Raw genomic sequence first — 23,678 nt, 5'->3', positions numbered from 1 at the left:
TGATATAAAGGACATTGGACTGGAAGCAGAAGCTGGGGGTCTGGCCTGTCTTGTACCAGTGATCCACTGACTTTATTTCCCCATTTGTAAACTGAGCTGACAATCCCCACCTTACATACAATGTGGCATCAAGTGAAGGTCCATTGAGACGATGGGTAGGGAAGCAGTTTTTAAAAAAGTAAGCAACTCCATTGTAATTAATTAGGCTAGGTGAATAATGAGAAAATGACCGTTAGAAATTGGGTCACTGTACCCCCGAAAGGGAGGAGGCAGTGAAGGAAGTTGTCTAAGGCTTAGGACTCAGGTGAGCTGGCATCCTGCTAAATGCCACAGACAGAAGGAGCAGATTCTGTATCTTTTTAAAAAGCACATATGATTGCTGAGCATCTACTATATTCTCAGCCCCTTGCAAGATGCCAAGGATAATGTAGAAGAAGCATAAGATATCAGTCCTGAGGCTTCCTATCTATCAAAAGAGATAAACATGTACAAATAAGTGCAGCTTAACCAAAAAAGCAAATTTGCTATTTTACCCTCAAAACAAGTTTATTCTGGAATAGCAAAAAGAATTGCAATTTGGGATATGCGTGCTATGGCAGACCATTGGCAAACCCAGAGAAACAAAGGAAGAGGCTGCTTTTATAGAGGAAAGGGGGGAGTTGGGAGGGGCTGATTAGAAGGAAAGTCCATTGGAGGAGAGCGAGAGTTCAGGGTGGTGGCGACTTCTCATTGGCTGGGCTGTTGCCCAGCAGGCAGAGAAATCTTCCTTTCTCCTGATCAGTAGTAAAGTAGTAAACACCTTCCTGCCAGACACAAGAAAACTCTCTTCCTGTTTAAGGCAATTGGTGATGTATGATAGGGTGTGAGAGCTCCCCCTACAGGCCTTCCTGACTTCAGTTTAGTTGAGGGGTCCTTTATTCATTTCACAAACTCATAGCATGAATTACAATAAAAGCCAAGCTGCGATGTTGATAATAAATGTCAAAAGAGCTCAGGGTAGAGATCCATGGGCTGGCGGACCAGGGAGGGGTGCCTGAGCGGTTGCTCTTGGAGTGGGATTTGGATAGATAGGCAGAAAAAAGGAGAGAGAACATGAAGATAGTTAAAGTGCAGATCATGAAGGCCATCCTGACAGCATGTGTGCATGGCGTGGTTGGAGGGATTGTCAGTGTGCATGGAACAGTGTGTAAGATGGGAGTGATGGACAATCGTTTTGGAAAAGGCATCATGTCCACTTGTAGAAAGCTTTGACACAAATGAAGAAATTGATCAAAAAGAAAAGGAGCCCATTGGAGACTTTGGAGCAAAGAAGCTAGCTTGACCAAGTGCAGCTTTAGGAAGGTGGATTGCAGGTGCAGAATGCTGAATCAACAGGACAGAGCAAGGCTGGTGGCAAGATACTCGAAGAAGAGGAGCTCAGGAGTGCAGGGGGCGATGGTCAGGTGGTTGCAAAGGAAATGAAAAATAATAGGGGAAGAGATGGCAGACTTAGTACCTAATTTCGTGCGGGGAGTGAGAGACGGTATGAAATAAAGATATCTTGGTTGCCTCAATCCTAAAGAACTGATTCAGTGATAGTAAGGTGTATGTGTGTACTAATTGTTTCCTGTACCTGGGGGGTTTGGAGGCAAAGAAGGCTTCCCAGAAAAGCGACATGTTCATGCAGTCATAGGTTACATCCACCTGCAGTTGGAGGTAGTAAAGAGCACCCAGAAAGAGGAAACAGTATGGGCCAACACAAATGCAAGGAGATGTGGGAAAGAGAACCCCCAGTTGCGGATATGTCACCGAACACATGAAGAGTAGGAGAAGGCTAGAGAACTAGGCAGGGGCCAGATCCCAGAGGAACTCGAACTTTATGCAGCAGGTATGGGGAGCTGTGGAAGGATGTATAGCAGGGGAGAGACACTGTCAGATTTTCTTGTAGCTGTTTGTACAAATACAGGGAGTTGAAAAGTATAGATAATTCCAAAATTAAGTGTAATGCAACTCCAAAAGCATTCTCTGATTACTTTGAACGAAGGGAATTGTATTACTGTGGTCCCTTCCTATTCGTGTGTCTCTGCCTTTATTTTTATATGTACTGCGTTTCAGCTTAATAAATGTTGCTGCTATATTTTTTGGTGCATCAATACTCATAATATTTAGAGCATCACTGTAGATTACAGTAAAGTTCCAGTCTTTGCGTCAGTTACTGTTGTGTGCCCTGAACTCAAGCTTGTCTGATGCATGTCTAAAGTAGGGATCTCTAGTGTTTCTTTTGGTTTTTGTTTTGTTGGCTTGTGTGCCTTTGCTGGTTAGGACTTTGCCCATCATTTTATTTTCAACTTTGTGGTCACTTTGTTTTAATTGTGTCTCTTGTACACAGTATATAATTGTTTTTTTGCTTTGTAATTTAAACTGAGAAACTATTTCTTTCGATTGATACATTTTTACTTTTATATTTTTTGATATGATAGGTACTTGGGCTTAGTCTTAATATCTTAGTCTTTCTGCTTTTATTTCACTTTATGCTTTGTGTTTTGTTTTTTAATTTGGTTTATGTGTTGGTTCATGGTGATAGTTTAGAAAATGTTAACATTTTTCGTTCTTTAAGTGGTTATCTTTATAATAATATACTTAATCTTCTATATCCTTAGTTGCTTTTGACTGTCAGCTCTGCAAGATGATGAAATTTACATACTTCCTCCTCTCATGCCTCTCATTTTCCTACTCTGCCCTATTTTAGTTGATGGTGATGATGAGGAGGAGGAGGAGATTTCTGCTAATTTTAATTTTATAATTTTTAATATACATTTCTTTCTAATACTTGATTCATTAGCCCTAAGTGGTAACTTCTGACTGTTAGCTCCCTCCCACCTTCCCTCTTCCCTCACCTTCTGAATTTTGCTGGTTTCAAAGTTTTCATGTTGTTGTAGTTCATTAAAATTTATATTATTTTCTTTAACCATAATTGCCCCAGGTTTTTGCTTTTTTTAGTTTTAATCCTCAAATAAATCATGAAAAATTCAGCACCAGTCTTTCTGCCATAGCTTCTCCATTCTCTACTGGTTGGTTAAAGTTCAGCCTCTAGTTTCTTCAAGACAAGAATAAATCCTGGTAACTACATTTCCTGGGTTATTGGATGTTTAGTGCTGCATTTGTACTTGAAAAGTTTGAGCATAACTTTTTTGTTTTAATTCTTAATGAGGTTTTTGTAAGCCTGGTTCTACCGTCTTCTAGCAGGACATGTTGTTGGAGAAAACCCTAAAACCAGCTTAATTTTTCCCCCTTGGTAAAGGAATTTTGCTTTTGGTTTTGTTTCTTCTTGTCTGTTTTGGTTTCGTGTTCATTCATTTGAATGGTAAAAGAGTCTTCCTTTACCTTTTGAGTTGATATTTCTATGTCAATTTTTCCTGAGACAGTTTATGTTTTGGTTTTGGTTTGGTTTGGTTTGGGTTTGATTTGTCTGTCGATTTAAATGTTCTGGAAAATGTTTTATAATTGTATTTCTCCAAATATATTTTCTATTTTGTTCTTTTCAGCACTCTTCATCAAGTACTGCATTTATGCCTATGCATAGGTCTATTTGTTCTAGCTCATCTTCCATAGCTATCACGTTCTTTTTCTAAGCCTTTTTAACTGTTCATTTTCATTTTTTTAATTCATTCTATCAATCTTGTTCTTAAGCTACTTTTGTATTTTCAACAGTGTCTGTATTCCTTTTTGTTGCCTCTGATGGCCCTAATTTTTGTGATGACATTATATTTCTACCCTGCTTCTTTCCTTTGCTCTGTTAGCTCCTTTTTTGTCACTTTCAGTTGTCTTGACATTTCTTCCTTGACCTCTTTTTTTACATAAGTGATCTTTTTAATTAAGATTTGTTATTTTTTTAATTTTTTTTGTTTGTCTATGCTCATTTGCTTGGCACAGTTTCCTTTAGCTCTATGGCAACACAACTTGATTATGGGTTCTTTGTCTATTTGTTTCCTCTAATCATTACCTTCCTTTCTTGCAGTATTTTTGTAGAGCTCTTCTGATGGTTTCTTTTTTATTCTGACTCATATTTAACTAAAATAAGCTCTTTCTTAACCAGCTATTTTGCAGAGAGTTTATGGGGCAGAGGCCAGACTATGATAGCATTCAGCAGAGAGTCTCTCTCATTTACTAGGATGCACCTTATGGCACATAGAGTTGTGTGTATGCACGTGTGTACACGTTGATGCAGCCTTTACTACCTCCTGGAAGAAAGAAGATATTGGAAGTTGCGACATCAGTTCGTGTTGAACCTTTCTCCAACCTGCCTCTCCAACAAACTGCTTCCTGCAGAGATGGCATGCCTAGGTGTTTCTTTACATCACTTCCCTGCTTCTTGAAGGAGTCAAACAGGGTCCAGAGATGCTCTCACAGACAGCCCATTCACTGTAGACCAGTTGTTCCCCAAAGGTGGTGTTGGTTCTGCCCTCTTTGATGAACTCTGTGCTCTACCAGCCTTGTCTGAGGTCTTTGGTAGCAGACACCTTTCATCTACCTGCCCCTGGTTGGAACTTTATGGCATTTGGCAGCCCTTCCACAACAAAGGTCAAGATTGCATTTCTGTTTTTCATTTTCCTTGTTGTTTTGGAATGAACTCAGAAAGAAGCAGTCAGGGCTGTCTTAACACAGCCATCTTAAAAATAGAAGTCCCTTTTAAAAGGCTGTAAACCTCTGTCTTGTTTCCCCTGAATCTCCAGCACCTAATGCTATATCTGGAAAAGAGAAGATGCTCAATAAATACTGATTACATGAAAGGAATAAATAAAAGAACGAACAAACAACTCTTCAAATGTAATAGTTGAGACATAATTGTCTTTATGGCCTCTCTTCAAAAGAACTTCAGCAACTAATTTCCTGGTTCCTTCTTGCAAATGCATAACAAGGCATATTTCCCAGGGCGTTTCTAATGGTTCAGAAATCTCCTGCCCACTTTTCTCCCATTTTTCGTCGTATCTTCTCAGCATCCTGCTCTTACTCCCTATCTGAGCCACAGCAGAGTACCTAGTACACATGAAATAGTGAATTCTACAGGAACACTTTATATATAGTGTTGGGGATTTTTTTATAGTCGGGCATCTAGCCTCAGTTTTTATGGCTGTGTTCTGAATTTGTTTCTCCTTGGCTTACTACTATAGTTGGAAAAGTTCTGTATTTTCTTTACCATGAGTCATCAGAACACTGAAGACAGAATGATTCCATTCTGCACCCTGTTTGGGTAAGGAATGGAGATATTCGTTCACACTTCCCACAGCAACAGGCCCCTGGGTCCCACAGTGGTCTGCACTCCATCCATATGCAGCCAGGGAGGAAGGACCCTTTGAGAAATAGAAGACTATAAGATATGGACACTCATTTCAGCCCTTGTGAATTCCATTGGAGTGTTCAGTGTGGGTGCGATCCAAGAAGGGTTCAACCTGGCTCAGTCAGTGGAGCTACCAGAGTTTAGGTTTCTCTCTGATTCTCCTTTCAAAAGAAAGGAGTCTTTGACTCAAAGAATCTACTTCGTAAGACCCTGAGAACAAAAATTATGTCTCAGACTACTCTTATGCCTTCTGTATGGGATATAATAGGCATTTGAGAAATATACATATGTTAATTTCTGATTTTCCTTGGGTCTACAGGTAAAACCAAAAACTGTCTTACTTGCTCAAAATCCTTCAGTGTCTAATCCCAGACAAGATTCCTCATTCCTTTTAGAGATCTTCAGAAGATGATTTCCTTTCCCTTCTTCCTTTGCCTTGAGTCATTCAAACTCCTCCAAGCTGCTCATTCTCTGTACCCTTCTCACTGCTGAGCTGACTGCAATTGGGGGCCCACACTTGCCCATGTCGATAGACATCGAGGCGACAGACATGTCGACTGCTTATGTTGTGTCCATGCTGGCCTGCAAGACTAAAATGGATAGGACAGCAGGAAAGAGAGGGCCCAGGAGAGGCACACCCGTAGTCCATATTAGTATTCCTAACAAAAGCACAATGACCAACCATTTCTACCCACAGCCAGGAGTTTCCATACTCTTTCTTCCAGATGCCCGTTGACATCACCCATATAGACCACATCACCAAAGCAGAACTCCCTTCACCTACCTGAAAACCTATGTCCATCCCCACCCTACTCCTGTCCTGGGGGCCTGGATGGGTTTTTGCTAGGGGCACCAAGAATCCTGGTTTGTCTGGAACAGTCTCAGCTTACGTCTGGTGTCCTGTCCAATGCAGAATTTGTCCCAGTCAAAAGTGATTTTTGTATGATAAATTATATGTTCTCCTTAGTTTAATTTAATGCTTAATTTTCAAAAGGCAGCATGAGTCAGAATGCCTCCAGTTATAAGAAAAGTTCTTCTCTTCTTCTCAACTTTTAAAAGAATATTAGGACTCAGCAAGAGAATGAGGCATGGAGGGACCTGAAGTCCAGGCACACAAATGACCTGGAGTAGGTGATTGGAAAAAAGTTGACACTAGCAGCAAGTCCAGACAGGCTCAGAGAAGTTTCGTGTGAGGCTGCAGGAACAATCTATCCCACAGATTAGGAGGGAGGGGCAGGACTCCAGGCTCAGAGGAGATATTTTGGGATAATGCAATCCCCAGGTCAGAAAGAAAGGCATTTATAGAAAATAGGCATTTTGAGTGGCCCTCTTTCGTTCTTCTTCGTGCCTGCACATTTCAGCCAACAATGCAGCACTGGTTTCTCTCTGTTACTTCTTTAATGGCAACAACTCCAAGTCTTGTCTCTGGTCATAATGGTGATCTATGTATGCCATCTACCGTGGGCACGGATAATGAATCCTATTTTATTTCTTAATTAAGAATTTTAAAGTATCGCAAATTACTGCAATTAACATGGATTTTCTTGCTCATTTATTTACTTATTTAGATGCCTGAAATTGCACCCTTAGCTTAAAGCAACTGCAGGGTTCAGGGGCTGTTAAAATATATAGCATTCATTAAAATATTTATTCTTCCCCAACAGTGAAGTTGCAATTTGGAAATGGTGGTGATATCTATGTATGCAAAATGCTTCCAGAAAAACATATCTTTTGAATTCAGTCCATCCAGTTTGGTAATTCAAAAAGTTGAATTTATTGACAATGCTTTGTGTGACTGAAATAAACTAAGATTTTCAAAATATCCCATTGTTACATTGACTTCAACCAGTGTTGTTGCTTTCCTTCTCAAAGTTCTTGGGGCTCTGAGCACAATCATATTTTCAGAAGTTCAGTGCTCACTGAAAGATAACAATAGCAATTTGAGGGTGGTTGAATTGATCTGACTGATTTCAAAACAATAGTACTTTGAATAAACTGTTTAGCATCAAATTATCTAGTAGTTTTGAAGATTCAATCTTAGTCTTCATTCTTGGGATTTTTTATTTGGTTTTGGTTTTGTTTCTAACCAGTTTGCATGAAGACACAGCTCAAGACAGAGTGGTTGAAATTAACCAAAAATATGCTTCAGAAATGGAAACCCTTTGGTGTGTGCCAGTGGCCACTTGAAACGCCAGCCAGCAGGGGTGTAAATGGGTACAATCCCACAAAAATGCAACTGGGAAATAGCATCTCAAAAGCCTTAAAAGATGGAAACCTTTGAAATCCAGCTATTCCACTTCAAGGAACTTATCCTTAGGAAACAATGAAGGATATGTACCAACATTTAGCTATGATGACATTCATTGCAGTCCTGTTTATAATAGAAAAACAAAGAAAATACCAAAATCTGCAGCAAGAAAAGATTGAGTAAATTATGTTACAACCTTACATTAGAATAATAAACAATTATTGAGAACTATGTGGTTTGTATTAGTTGTCTATGGCTACATTACCCCAAAACTTAGCAGTTTAAAACAACAAACCTATATTATCCCACAGTTTCTGTGGGTCAGGAGTCTGTGGGCACAGCTGAACTGGGTCTTCTGACTCAAGGGCTTTCATAAGGCTGCAATCAAGGTGTGCTAATCATCTCAAGGCTTAACTTGGAAAGGATCCACTTTCAAGCTCACTCAAGTGGTTGTTGGCAGGATTCAGTTCCTCCAGGCCTGCTGGTTGGTGGCCTCCCTCAGTTCCTTGCCTCTGTTCCACTGCCCTCCTTTCTGTATGGCAGTTCACAACATAGCAGTTGGCTTCATCATAGTATGTAAGCCAGAGAGCAGGAGAGGGTGAGCAAGACCACAGCCAGATTCTTTTTGTAACCTAATCTCAGAACTGATATCCCACCGCTTTTGCCATATTCTATTGGTTAGAAGTAAGTCAGAGATCCAGCCCATACTCTGGTGGGAGTGGATTACACAAGTGTGAGGATGCAAGAGGGTGGGATCATTGGGAAACATCTTAGAAGCTGTCTGCCACACAGCTGAAGTTTATTTATTGGCAAAAGATATTCATAACATCTTATTCAATGAAAGAAAAGCAGATCACAAAACAGTATGTACAGAATGATCCCAGTTTTGTAAACTAAAAACAATAGAAAAATATATATATCCATATATATATAAATAGTCATGAAACAATCTATAAGGGTTCCATGGGTTAATAGTGGTTAGAGCTAATGGTGGGATGACAGATGAGTTTTATATCCTATTTCCTAATCTGTATTTTCTATTTTTTCTAGAACAAACATGTATTGTTTACAATTTTAAAAGGAGTAAATGTTATTAAATTAAAAGACAAAGCAATTTAAATCCTCTACATATCTTTCTGATCTCCACTGTCTGTCTTTACAGGATTGTTCTTTGCTTACTACTTGAAGTCAACTAAATAGAAGTTCATCAGACCCTTTTAGAACACTTTGATCCCACCGCAACCAAGGAAATTGTGAGTATGTTCTAGAACTTGCGGGTGTGTTTGTGTCTTCTAAAACTGTTACCACCAATAATGCTACCATGGAAAACTACAATTATTTTTCCCCTCTGAGGTCATTAAGACCACATGGGAACTACGATTGACTTGAGAGAGCCGGGTCCTATGAAGATCTTCTTCCCTTGAATCAGTGTCTTCCCAACTCAATTCTAGCTGCTTCCAGACATGAGGTGGCATGACCATGTGTCCATCTTCTCTGCAAAATTCCAAAGGGATAGGTTCTACTTATATGCCAAAAATATATGAACAGATCTGACACTGCTGAACATATTTGCAAGTTTGAAAAATGAGAGTGGATGGGTGAGAAGATAAAATCATTAATAATCCTCACACTTTGTTTTCCTGCCTTGTGTCACAAGGAGGGCCTGAGTTGGGATGCTGCTGGTTCAGGGTTGGAATGACTTCTCCAGCAATGTAAATGTTATCTTAAGGTCACTTACTGATGAAAACTACTATTTTGCCAAACATAAAGTTACTGATTTTTTGACAGCAGACCAGCTGCTCTACACCTGTATAGAGCACAAAGAAAGCAGCTTAGGATGGGCAAACTGGTATTCATGCAGAGCAAAGGCAATGGTATCTAAGATGGCAGGGAATTAGAACCAGTTCTGAAATACTGGTAGGTCTCTTTTCATCAGGATCTATTGTGCAATAGCTGATATAACAGATAACACCCACATCATGGTGGTTTAACACAGTAGATCATTTTTCCTTCATATAAGACCCAAATGGATGTTTGTCAAAACAATGATTCAGAAACCCAGGTGCCTCCTTTCTTGTGGTTTCACTGTCTTCTAGGGCCTCTGAGTTTTATGCTAGATCTTTTGCATCTACCTGGTTGACAGGGAAGGAGAAAGTAAAGATGGCGCCCCCACTTCCTACCCACATTGGCCTACAATTGACACACATCATATCCCATTGGTAAGAACTATTCATACAGGCCTCACTTTGATGAAAGAGGCCTTGGGTTAGTCCCTGGCTAGCAGTGGCTTCCCAAAAATTCCACTCTGTGCTAGGGGAGCACATATCATGGGCTCCACTAGGAAAATCATGGAGTTAGAAAATTCTCACTGAGGAAATTCTTAGTGGGCATTCATATATTGACCAGAGAGCAGGGATTAGTTGACCTAACAATGATTCCTTGAGTAGTGAATTGTTCTGCCCTATACGAAGGAACTTCTAATACTAACCACATACCTCCTTCTCACAATGAAGGGAACAAGCCACCGATAACCAGACTCTAAAGATTCAAGGGTGTTCTACACTGGAAGTGCTAGGTGTGCCTGCCAATGCTGGAAGTCCACGGAAGCCAATGGGGTCTCAAGATATCAACTTTAAAACTACCTGTCTCTCTCTCTAAGCCTTAGTTTCTTGTGTAAAATGACAAAAAGAGGATCTACCTCTTAGAGTTGGTATAAAGCCTCAAGGAAATAATTCAAGAAAGGGCATGGTACACATTATCTCAACACAAGTGACTTCCTCAGCAAGTATCCACCATGAAAAATCTCAGAAGTACCTTACCAGCACTACCACAACTGCTGATTCTTGTAATATTGTTGCTACTATTAGGCTAAAATTGCAATGATTAGCACTACCACCAATAATAAAACCATCACCAAAACCATCTCTTCTCTGCAGTGCTTCACATTTGGGTATTTGACTCTCATTACAACCTTATAAAGTGGAAAGGAGACTCACTATTATCACACCCATTTCATAGGGGAGAGAACTGAGCCTCATGGAGGCTAAGTGATAATGACCAAGATCACACTATAGCCCCATCAGAGCTACCACACGGCTCTCAAACTCAGGTCTTTTAAGTCAAAATTATACTATGACGCCAAATGTAAAACGGGATCTTGTTGGAATAAACAGAACCATTGAAGAGATCTGGTCTCACCCCCTCATTGTTCAGATGAGTTGGGGATGCCTCTGAGGATTGTTCCTCTTTGTGCCGCTGGCCTCAGATTGTCTTATCTCCTTCAAGATGAGTTACACTAATTGCACCTGGGTCTGGTGGTGGGGGTAGTGGTAAGTAGCATTGGTGTTGGTGATGACATTTTACAGAGGCCATCAGTACATGGCTTCTGGAAATTGCTCCACGATACATGAGTGGGGTCCCAGGAAGGAGGAAAATGTGTCCACTCTGGCACATATGGAGACATCACTAGCCAGTATCACAAACCCTAGTGGGGCAGGTGACAGACTGGAATCCACTTCTAGGTTTCTTAATGCTTTCTTTCTCCTTCATTCAACTCTTTGGCCTTCTCCCATCTAACTTCAATGACTAATTCTTTCGTGACTTCATTCTTTCTATTGAGAGCATTTCCAGTAGCCTTAGGCCTGCAGTGTAAGGTCTTTGGAGACAATGTTTGACCGCGAGTTGGATCACTCCAACTGTAGGGAGCAGCAAGCTACAGTAAACATGGATCCCCATGTGGAGAGCAGCCCCCAGGCTCAGAGCTGCTGCTGACCACTGCGATGATACAAGGGTCATTTAGACTCTGTAGGCCACAATTTCCTCATCTGTCAAATCAGGTGGAAGATGTCCACCCTCTCCTGCTCCCACACCTTCTTATGGAAATACTGAGAACTTGGGGCTCAAACACATGAATAGACAGAAAGTGCTTTGAAAAGCATAACGTGCTAGATAAATGTAGCAGAGAGTCGTCATTATCACTGTGCTATTGCCATTATTATTTTGTGGTCAGCTCAGCTTTTCCTAACAGAGCAGTTAATGAAGTGGCAGCTGTATTGGTTTCCCACTAGGAGGGTGAGCAGGCCAAATGAGTCTCTATTTTTATCCCGTTTGTGTCCAGTTGTTTTTTTTTTTTTCCACAACCACTCTGTCCGGTGGGTTTATAAGTATTTTAATTACAGCAGCCTTTTATTATTCTTACTCCTAACAAAATTCAGGCTAAGGACATTTTCTAAAAATCCTAAAAATGGTGGATTTCCTAAAGACTGAGTTAACTTTCACCAGCCTCCACAGCACTACTACCTTTGATCCCATCTCTAAGTACTAACGAATTTTCATGAATTATTTTCAGCATAGCCAAAAAAAAATTTTTAATTATACCTGCAGGTCCACTAGTAGAGAGAAAAATGACAAAACCCGTTAGTCACTAAGCTTTGGTTCATAAATTGGTCACCAGCTGAGATGCATTTTTCCTGTGATCATTCATGAAGGAGGATCTAAGCAATCACAGCTTCTATTAGCATACCTATTCCTAAGTTTCATATCCATATTTTTAAAAAGTAATAATAATAAAATCAACTGTGGTCTATTTGGAATGAGACCTGATTGACAGTTTTCATGTTGTCCTAGACTCAGAACTTAGGAAACAGAAGGAAAAGAGTCATGTGCTTCATCTTCACTGTAAAGCTAGACAAGACAGGGTCTGGAAGGAGTCAAACCCTTGATGTTGTGTGAACATGGGAGCAAAGCGAGCAGAGATCACATGGGGATATGAGGCTGAGATTGAGTCAGAAATGGTGTGGACCCAAGAGGAAAGGACAGACAGATCATGAATTCTGGGAACTAAGATGTAAACCCAGGTGAAAAATCCAGGGCTCCACCAAAACCATAGCCAAGATTTGGCCATTGGCAGAGGCTGAGGGCAGAGGTGGTAAGGCTGATATTGGTTTAGAAAGATTCCAGCAACGTCCAGCAGAGACTGGTGTTCAAAACGGTACAGTCCAACATCAGCCACGGAGGTGGCTGGAGAATAGGGAAGAAATCCTGTTTCAACAGAACTGAGGAAAAAGCAAGAAAGTAATTACCAAGGAAAAGGGCATTCTGTATTAGGTCAAGCCAGTGGGCTACAGTCTCGTGTCATCCTTCCCATGACATCATTTGGCCCAAGCCCAAGTCTGATCCTGGCACAGGAGCAACAGGTGCACCTGTCATCTGAGTAGCAAAGTTAGAAAGATGCAGGGGCACTGCCGTATGCTCCTTCCAGAGAAAGTCCTTTCACACAACATCAGGACTGACATTTATGTTTGTTTTAACTGAGTGATATCTGCCAGGGGAGAACAAAGACTGAGTTGTTCCCACTCTTCAACCCCCGAGCCTCTCACCCCTCAAGTCAGTGCTGAGCTCACCATCTGCGTAAGGATAGCTCAGTCTGTTTGTCCAGACAGACATCATGGACTCCCAACCATCTCCACTCCTCCACACATCCAACCTGCAAAGTTTAAAGGAAAGGGTATTTAAGAAAAGGACTTCTGCATCTTCTAGAAAACTACGTAGACACTGTACTTGGTCAACCATACTTGTAGACAAAATGGGTTTGATTCTCCTACATGCCTAGACTCTAGTGGCGAGAGGAAAGCACTTCAACACAGTAAGATCCTTGCCTTTCGGTAAGTTCTTTTTCACATGTAAATATCAGCAAGAACACTAATAATAACACCTTCTGATTCTTCTCAGGGTTCACTTTTACCAAGCACTTTCACCTATATTATTTCTTTTGAATCTCACAGTGCTATTTTTGGAGGGAATTATTATGCCCCTTGTAAATGTGGATAAAGTGAAATTCAATGAGTTCGAGTGACTTACCTTAAGTCACAAAGTTAGAGCCTGAAATTGGACCCAGGCCTTATGAATTCAAGTTGCCTCTAAAACATTATCATGAGAAGTCTACCTACCCCCGATAGAAGATCTTTGTGTCTCACAACCCTGGAAGTTTAATAGAAAGGAGAGTCAGGAAGGGTAGAGAAAGAAGAAAGCTGAGGAAAAAATGCCTGACTTTCACATTTTGTCTCAGGCCAGTCCTGAGATTCTTGTTCTTAACTCTTTTGGACTTCACCTTAGTGTTTTTAACCCTTCAAAGACGTCTCACAGGGGGCCGGCTCCGTGGCCGAGTGGTTAAGTTCGTGCGCTCCACTGTGGGGGCCCAGGGTTCGGATCCTGGGCGTGGACATGGCACCGCTCGTCAGGCTATGTTGAGGCGGCATCCCACATCCCACAACTAGAAGAACCTGCAACTAAGATATAACAACCATGAAATAAAGCAGAAAAAAAAAAAAAAAAAAAGATTGGCAACAGTTGTTAGCCCAGGTGCCAATCTTTAAAAAAAAAAAAAAGACGTCTCACAGCTTTATCTCCTTTGATCGGCTCAACAACCCTGTGAGGTAGGCAGAGCAGATATGACGGATGAGGGAATTCACACCCAGAGAGGTTAGGTGACTTGCCAAGAACAGATGGCCATTTGGTGGCAGAGTTGGAGCTGGAACCCCGATCTTTGGAATTGGAATGGGGACGGGATGGAAGAAAAGTACCTACTGAAAGAGGTGGGAAAAAAGTGTTTCATTAAAAGATTAATCAAAGGTCATATGAAAATAAAAGGGGCCAAGAATAGCGAAAAGAATTTTGAGAAATAACAAAAAGAAGAGGGACTTATACCACGGACATCAAACTTGATAAGACAATGTGGCAGAGGTGGAGAGATACAGGGACCAATGGACTAAACTAGAAATGCAGAAAGAGACCCACGCATTTTTGGAAACTTGGTACATGACGGGGGTGATTACAAATAAGTAGGCAAAGTATGGGCTGTTTGATACATACTGTCACAATAATTGGCTCATCGTATTGGAAAATTAACATTAGAACTCTATTTTATACACAAAATATTGCAGATAAACTCCAGATGGATTTAAGGCTAAAAGTTTACAAACTAAAACTTTTTAACTATTAGAAGAATAGGAAGAACAGGAAGATATTTTTATGTAAAATCAAGAAAGTGTTTCTTAAGATTCAAAAAGAAGCTCAAAAGAAAAAGGGAAATAAATAGAATTACATTAAAGTCTAAGACTTCTATATGACCAAAGACACCATGAGCAAAGCCAAAAGACAAGTGAGAAATTTGGAGGAGAAGTCTGCAATGTATTTGACCCACAAAGAATTAATATCTAAAACACGCGAGGAAAACACTACGATAAGTAAAAGACAAACAGCCCAATAGAAAAACAGGCAAAATATAAAAATAGACAGTTCCAAGAAATGTAAATCAAAATGGCCTATAAAAATATGACAAGATGCCCTACCTCATTAATAATCAGAGAAATGCCAATTAAAACAAAAAGATACCCTTTCACACCTATCCAATTGTCAAAAACTAAGGGGTTCCACAATGCCAAGTTTTTGTGGGATATGGGCAGTGCCCTTCTGGAACAAGTGCAAATTGTTTTAACCCCTTTAGATGGTAATTTGGAAATATCTTGTAAAAGGGAAGATACGCGTCTCTAAGACATCTGGTTTTACGTCTAGATATATGCTCTAGAAAAACTGATTCCCGTGTGTAATATGACATGTAAAAGGACGTTTATTATTGCACTATTTGTAATACTGAAAACTTGGAAGCAATCTAAATGCTTATCGATGGGACAATGGAAAAGCAGTGCATATTTCATAGCAGTGAGTGAGCCTCAGTGAGCTAGACACATGTATCAAGAAGGATGATTTTGGAAAACTCAAGTTGCAGGAAAAAAGATCAAATCATATTAATATGTCACTTACATCCATATTTAAAACATACCAAATAATACTCCCTATTACTTGTAGATTTGAATATGCGTGTAGCGCTAGAACACAGAGAAGGATCCATGCAAATTTAGGAGAATGGCTTCTTGGAGGAAGAGGGAGAATAACAGGATCAAAGACAGAGAGCACACGAGAGTTGAACTGAACCTATAATGTTTTATTTCTTTAATTTAAAGAAAACTATACCCAATTCAGCCAGATGTTAACATCATAACATTCTGTGCTGTGGATAGTGACTGTTTGATATAGTAAACAATTTGGGAAAGAAAAAGTTATTCACCAGCAGCCTCTCTTTCCTCTGGCGGAAATGAGAAGGCAGTGGGGAGCATGATTCTGCAGGAAACAGAGCTGACAGCTTTGAAATTTATTTTGACTTTGGATTTGCACGCGTGCACACACACGGAGACAGTTCCACTCATGGGAACAGTGGGGTCATGGGAGAAGAGCTGCCAAGCATGATAGTTAAGGCAAAAAAGGGACCCCGGGTCGTCCCAGTTCCGTCAAGGCATCAAGAACAGCATTCTGTGGCTAGGAATAGGACCCAAGAATGACAATGACATAAATACAAACAGAGGGTATTTCTCTCAACTTAAAAGAATTCAGAGGTAGGTAGTCTGGGGCTAATATGGGCACTGCAAGATGTCACCGGGACTCAGGCTCTCTCCATCTTTCTTCTGTGCCATCCCTAGATACAAGAGTTCCATTTCCAAGTTTACTTCATGATCTGAGATGGGCATTGTTGCTCCAAGACATCCAGGAGGGAAGCAGGAAAAAGTGAGGATGGGAAGGGCAAAATAGTTCGTATTGGCTCTCTGTACTCCTTTAAAAATTCTTTCCTGAAAGTCCTTAACTTGCATGGGCATTTTATCGGTCATCCCTAACCCCAAGGGAGGCTAAAAAGTGTTTTCTTTGATTCAATCAGCAAGGAGCTCAGCTACAAAGTTGGGAGCTAAGGAAGGAGGAATGGCTAGCTGGTTAGCAGCTAGCAGTTGCTGCTACAGCCAGTAGTAATTCCTTGTGTGCCCATGAATGAGACCTTGTCTCCTCTGGACATTGCTTTCCTGTCCATGCAAGAAAGGGCATGGACTTGCTGATGGTTCCTCAGTGGAGACAATCATCTTTGCTGTTCACTGCTTCATACTTTGGCCAGACTTCTACTTGGGACAGTTATATTTGAAGCCCCAGTCTGTCCATTCACCTTCCACCACCATAGGGATAGATCTTAATTGAGCTGTTAACCTTTTCCTTCCTCCATAGTTCTGGTTCTGCGTTTATGCTTCACACTTCCTACTCTTCAGGAATTGCAACTTTTCTTTTAGGTTTAGCAACTGCTAGAAACACCCAGATTTTAACTTTCCAACTCACCTCTATCAAGGAGCCCTCTTTGGCTTGTGGCAGCCTCCTCTGAGACATCAATTAGTTAAACCTTGCAATAACCCAAAGTCACTCAGAGAGTCAAGACCAGAGTCAGGATTTGAACTGGCGTTCTGATGCCAGAGAACCACTGTGCTATAAGCAGTAAACCACAGTGCTTGAATAAGAATTCTAGTCTTCCGATTCTTGGCCAAAATTCTCTTCTTTCAACTGCTTTATACCAGTTTCTTAGTTATAAATTCTGAGCGCATCTCCTTATCTTAACTTTCCTCTGTGCCTCATATCTATTTTTTCCCTGAACACATTAGGTACTTGATGAAGGTTTTTGATAAAGTATCTGAGCTCAGTGAGCAGGGACCAGCTTCCCCTCGTATGAGGCTTTGATGAGATTTGACTTGGCCCAATAAGGCCACCGCCTAAGAACTAAATGGAAACATCAAGCTGCCTCCTTGATCATCTGATTGGAAAGCCATGTTCCCGCCAAATTATGTCTGCAGAGAAGAAAGGCGAGTAGTTCTACGTACTCTCACTTTTTAAGTCAAGCCCTAGCAAGGCAGAAAGTGGGTGTACCTTGTCAGTGTCCTGTACTTTTTTCCCTAAAGTAGTAGTATGGAAAAGCTATCCACGGACCAGGAAAGAGAAGGCTGGGTGACCCCTTGTAAAGCCAAAGTCAGCCATGTCCACTCTTCCATCAGGCAGAGTGAACTCTGCAGGAGAAATTACACACTCCCCAAGTCGGTGCCACTATGCATTCATGCTCCTACCCTCAGATTTGTTTGCTGTCCTTTCATGTGTTCACTGTCATACATCATCAACTCCACCAAAAATCAAACTACTACCTGCTCCTCTTTCAGATACCAACATCATCTACTCATTTGACCAAGCCAAAACTCAGGATTATCTCTGACTCCTCTTTCTCCCTTCTCACCATCATTGAAACAGTCACTAAACTGTATTGTTCCTATTCCCGTCACATTTCTCCAATCTGTCCACTGCCCTCTTTAAGTCTTGGCTTTAATTTGTTTCCAAGCTGACACCCTCCAACCAGTCTTGGCATAACAGAGCTAGAGCTTTCAAAACCATAATTGGATCATGTCACACACATAGCCTTTCTTAATGGTTCTCTATAAACTTTGGGATACAGTCAAAACTCCTAAAATAGAAAGCCAGGCCCTTCAATATCTGACCACTGCTTTCCTCCCAACTTCACTTTTCATCCCTTTGATTGCATGTTCCAGCCATGCTCAAACCCTGGGTTTCCCAAAATGCTTCATGAGCTCCCTAAATTGTGGACCTTTGCATGTGCTGCTTCCTCTGTCTGATGTCCTCCCTGTCCCCACCTCTCAGTCAATATTTGTCAAATGCATGAGTGAGTTTGGGTTAGGGGAGCAGGAAGAAATGAATGACAGACAGAGGAAGGAGAGACAAAAGTGGCAGAGAACCCAGGCATGTGGAAAGAGCAAGAAATTTTGACCAAAGTAAAAAATTTTTTTAAAAAATCAAAGACAGAAGTCTAAAAGCATTACTTCTAAGACCCTGTTGGCACATTTCTATTTTAAACCAAACTGAAGGCTACAAACTGCACTTGACTGATCCCTAGTAACTATTATAGAACCCAAAACACCACCCAGCCATTTGGTAACGTTACAGAACACAGTGAGGAGTTGAAGACTTGAGGACAGGTCAGAGGAGCAGTGATTAAAGTCAAGGCCAGGTCTGCACTCCAGCCTTGGGATTCCACCCATGTGTATTTCTGCTGGGACAGAGACCAGCTTGCCTTCTTACTGAAGTGAGTCATTTCCACTTCTTCTCTCATCCTCTCCACAATACTCTGGGAAAGACACACTCATTAATAACTTTAACTCCAGCTCTTGAGGGATTTTGATCACTTATGTATCATGATTCATAAGACATGCCAATCAAATTCAGAACTCTACTGGTAGAATAATTAATATCTTCAATGTGGCAGCCAAGAGTCCAGAGAAAAGAATGGAATGGACATGTAATGCCTACGACATGAGACCAAGTGCAGCCCTCCCAGAATCTGGAAAAGCTCCAACTTACAAGTCTGACCCACTTGCTGAAATCTCAAAGGCCACCCAAAGGCTTTTTATCAACTAATATGAGCAAAGGCCAGGTGAGGCTCCCTGTGACACATCAGTTTCCTGAGGGGCCGTGCTTCGTGCCCATTAATGTTGTGATCTATTTCTAAGCCAGACAGCTGAAGTGGGAAAGATGAATGAGCAGAGGCCATTCCCATCCCCAAGGACAACCTGATCCCTAACAGTAGCAGCAGATGTGAACAAACCCAATTCTTCACACATATCATTTATTCAGTGCTCAGAGCCCTCTATGAGAGAAGTCTTACCCTTACTATATGAAAAGGTTGGAAACTCACAGAAGTTAAGTGACATCCCCAAAGTCACCTATCTAGGGGTAGAGCCAGAAGGTAAATCCACACTGAATATTAACAAAGGCTATGTCCTCTCCTACACTTCCCTTATTTTCAAACATCCACAGAACATCAGTGTTGCGAGGGGTTTCAGGGGCTAGCTCACCTTACAGATGGTAGGAGTGAGGTATGTGGTGGCTGATGACAGAGGCGGAAGGTGAACCTGGATTTCTTGACTTCTAGTTCAGCTCTTTCCTCGCTACACCTCACTGCTTCTCAGACTCAAACAAGTATTAGCCTGATCGCCACATCCATTCAACAATTTATTGAATAAGTATGTCTTCAGCTTTTACGAAGGGCCAGGTGCTGTGCAAGCCAGTGGGGATACAGCAGGTTGAAAACAGAAAACATCTTGGTTCCCATTGAGCTCACAATCAACTGAAAAGACAAACATATGCATAAATAATCTGTCAGGTGAGGGAGAGGTGTCCTACGAGGAATGATAAAGCAGAGTGAGAGAGAATAGCGAGGCAAGAGGGAGGGATATGATTTTTAAAAGGATAGTCAGGGAATCTTTGAGCTTCCCAAACAAAATCCATTCTAACTTGACCTACATCTTGCTCTTGTAGCCACGTGTGGAACTGGGCTGACAATGAGCAGGTTAGACACACAGAACAGTAGGCCAGAGGTCCCCAAGGGAAAAGGAGGATTCAAAAGTAATCCCCAGCATGGCCCCAGTCTTGCCATGGGACAGTCCTCACACCTAGGGTAGTGGCTGCCACTTACCTTGGGAAGCAGAAAAGATTTTTAGATGTGGCCCTGTTCCCAGAGAAAATGGTCCAGTGGCTCAGGAGCTTAAGGAATATATCTTCACACTCTGAGAATAGCCAACCTTCGAAAGCCTCTGAACACCGTCTCTTAGGAAGGGAAATTGGAGGTGAATTTAATACTTGGAGAATTTTAGTGGGAGGGAAAAGGCCTTTGGATATGTGTTAGGATCTCATTGAAATGTTTCTTCATAGACTTAGGAGATTGTGTCTCTGGGAAAGGCACTAAAAGTACAATAACAGGAAGACTCTGATTGCACCTTAGAAACAATTTTGGAAGTCCATTCCTGTCCAAGGCCCAGGAAAAAAGCTCTATAAAGAAATTGCAAAATATAATCTATTTTATAACTATAAAGTGATGTATCTGTGCACTATGTAGTACAAGTTTTCTAAAAGGTTTAGCAAGCAAATAAATCAACAACAACAACAAAAAACCCGTTGCCCTAATACATTTCTGTATTTTACTGCTGAAATCCACCCCTAGGAGAATTCCGTGTAGCTGGGGGCTTGAGGAAAGGCCACAGGGAACAGCTGGAGAAGCCCCTGGACAGCATCAATGCCAGTTGCTGGGAGACGGAGAGACTCAGAACAAGCTGGGAAGGGCAGTGAGAAGCTGCTAGATGCCCAGAGCCAAGAGCCCTTGTGCCTGGAGGTGACAGGAACAGCCTGACTGGATGGTGTAGCTTGCTGCTTGCTGTAGTGCCATAAGTAGTCTGCAGATGAAATTGGCAGGCAATGTGCGAGGAGCTAACACTTTCTCTGTATCCTCACCTCTCCCTTCCATCACCACTCCTGCTTCAGGAGAGTCACAAATCTATTCTAAAGTTAATCCTCCATCTCAGCTTGGGATTCACCCCCTCCTGTCTCCTAATTAGGCTCCTGCATTCTCACCTGGTCTCTCCCTTTCAGTTCGATTCTTCCTCCACAAACACATCGTCTCCCATTTTTAAGGGGAATAAAAAAAGAGAGAGAGAACTTTCCTTGGTCCTGCTTTTCCCCCAAGCTAACATGCCATTCCTCCACTTTCCTTAATTGCCAGATTTTAAAGAAGTGCTTCCATACGCTCTGTCTTCCTTTCCTCATCTTCACCTTCTTTAACACCTCCCAGTCTACTTTCTGGTCCCACAATTCCACGGAAACTTCTCTGACTGCCAGATACACCAATTTGTCAAGCCTTTGGTCTCAGCAGGATTTGTCACTGTGTCTCCATTGTCTGGACCCAACACCTTAAAACACTCACGTCCTTTGGGCTCGATGACCCTGTTCCCCTGGTCTCCTCTGAAGCCTTCTCACCTCCGTCCCAGTCCTGAGCCCCCCAGCACACCCTTAGTCTTCCATTGGTGGAGAAGAGACCAGAATCATCTAACTCACTGGATGTTTGGGGGTCACACACTGTAGAAAATCTGGTGGAAGTTTGAAAAAATCTCCCCAAAATATGCTTTATATATACATATACATGCTATGCATACACATATGCATACTGAAACATTATTTTGGGAGAAGGCTCATGGACTCCCTAAATTACAAGCCTCATACCCAGAGAATAGCCTTTTGTACAAAATGTAATATGATGTCATGTGATTATTCTGTGTTGCTTTTAAACCACATGTTTCTAGTAAGTTCTTGGCTTCCAGGCATACTATAAAGGAGTAAAACACTTTATCAGAAGGCAGAAGCCCAGGATTCCTATCCCAGTTGTCATACCTTAAAGGCCTGGGCAAGCAGCCTCTAAACCAAAGTTTCCTCCTCTGTAAAAATGGGCATTGGCATTTCTTCTCTGCCTCACAGGATTGTTGTAAAGATCAAATGAGATCAGGGATTTGAAAACATTTCGCAAACTTCAAAGCAGAGCACAATGATTACCATTAAAATCAATTATTCATATCCCTAGAGATGCACCAGCAGGGTGCCAATATGGGTTTTAATCCTATCTTGAGCACCATGTCATGATTTGACCTGGGTCCGTTTCCCAGTTTATATACTGGAGACAATAATAGCTATTCTGGCTCCCTCATAGAGCTAGTATGAGTATCAAGTGAAATAATGAATGTGGAGGCACTTCGCAACTCAGCAAGACTGAGCCTCCTGCCATTTCTCATCCCCTTCTTTGTCCCTCTCCATGTGCATTAACTGAGTTCCACGAGCTCAACAGAATGAAGCTGTGCTCGCAGGAGTCCCACCGTGCCCAATGATGGAGTGTTCCTACAAAATAACTCTAGAGTCAAATTAGACCCCAGCGAGTTAATCACAGATAATGTAATTATAAGAAGCAGCAAATAAATTGATAATAATTAGCTACCTATTATTTTTAAAAGTGGAACTTGGAGAGGAAGAATATAGTGTGTGAGAAAGATTATCCTTTGTAGAAATAATCAATCCTCCTGGCCACTTGGCCTATATTTGAACCCGCCCCGAGGAGCATGAGTGTCTCTTCGGTATGCTGGGTCGCTATAAAACACTTTCTGACCTGAAATCCTGGCTTTATCCTGATTCATGAGTGTTTATAGCCTCTGGTAGGTGTGTCCAGGTTTCCAGCTCCCCAAGAAAGAGCATGGTTGATGGAACCACTGTCCCTTCCTTGATCCCAACCCTTTCTTCTGTATTCTACTGTGCCCAGCTGAGGTTCAGAGTAGTAAGGATCAGGGGCAAAGGCATACAAACTTTCAAACTCAAGGTGGAGCCATCTCTGCCTTTTTACCAGGTTCTAACTGGTTTCAGAAAGAGGTGGAGGAGCCGGCCCTGTGGCGCAGCGGTTAAGTTTGCACGTTCCGCTTCAGTGGCCCTGGGTTCACCGGTTCGGATCCCGGGTGTGGACATGGCACCACTTGGCAAGCCACGCTGGGGTAGGCATCCCATGTATAAAGTAGAGGAAGATGGGCATGGATGATAGCTCAGGGCCAGTCTTCCTCCACAAAAAAAAGAGGAGGATTGGCAGCAGTTAGCTCAGGGCTAATCTTCCTCAAAAAAAAAAGAAAAAGAAAGAGGTGGGATTTCCAAGGTGCTGTTGGGAGGGAGGGATAAGCTCAGGTGAGGACAAGCCAGGTCACTATTGGAGTCAGCTAACACAGCAAGAAGCATTCCTCACCGGTCTCTAGGCCTTGGAAGGTATGCAACTGGTCTTTCATTGCAGAAGTGAGGAGTGATGAGCATCTTGGGCTCCACGTGCACTGGGAGGAGAAGAAGAAAATAGGAAGGAAGCTAACATTTATTAAGCCAAGGACATTGTCTACATTATTTCATTCAACCCAATCAATAATACTCTCTGGTATGGGTTATTGTACCATTTTACGAGCAAAGAACCTGAGGGTCAGAAAGGCTAAAACTTGCCCAAGATCATACAGAGAGTAAGGGACAGAGGGACTCCAAAAGCCGTGCTATTTCCTGTCTGGCAAACTGGTTCACCAAAGGCATCAGAGGCCATTGCAAGTAATGCACACTTAGAAAAAGACAGAGAATGACTCTCCAGTTGTGTCCCATTCAGTCATTCCTCCTGATAAAAGACTTTGATTATTCTATAATAGACGTATACTATAGTTGAGCATGACGACTCCAATCTGAGGCTTGGGTCTGCCACCTCTCAGCTTTGTGAGCTTAACCAAGGCCCTAAAACTTATCTATAAAGTAGACATAACATTATCTCTCTGGGAAATGTGTAAGATGCTGTGTAATTGAAAT

The 23,678-nt window shown here is 41.7% G+C and overlaps 1 protein-coding gene across 3 annotated transcripts in view; it reads left to right on the top strand.

Moving 5' to 3' along the window:
• Positions 1-8,727: 8,727 nt before the first annotated feature.
• SLC14A2 (solute carrier family 14 member 2) overlaps positions 8,728-23,678 on the top strand; it is a 194,074-nt gene continuing 179,123 nt past the window's right edge. For 2 of the 3 annotated variants that reach the window (XM_046671095.1, XM_046671093.1), the window contains exon 1: positions 8,760-8,818. The gene's annotated coding sequence lies outside the window, so the exon portion shown is untranslated. Of the gene's footprint in view, positions 8,819-23,678 lie in introns of all 3 variants that reach the window. The other variant, XM_046671094.1, reaches the window with a different exon arrangement.

Source organism: Equus quagga, chromosome 9, assembly GCF_021613505.1.
Source record: "Equus quagga isolate Etosha38 chromosome 9, UCLA_HA_Equagga_1.0, whole genome shotgun sequence".
Classification (NCBI taxonomy): Eukaryota; Metazoa; Chordata; class Mammalia; order Perissodactyla; family Equidae; genus Equus; species Equus quagga.
The sequence above is the reverse complement of the archived record's forward strand: the minus strand, read 5'-3'. Positions and strand labels throughout refer to the sequence as shown.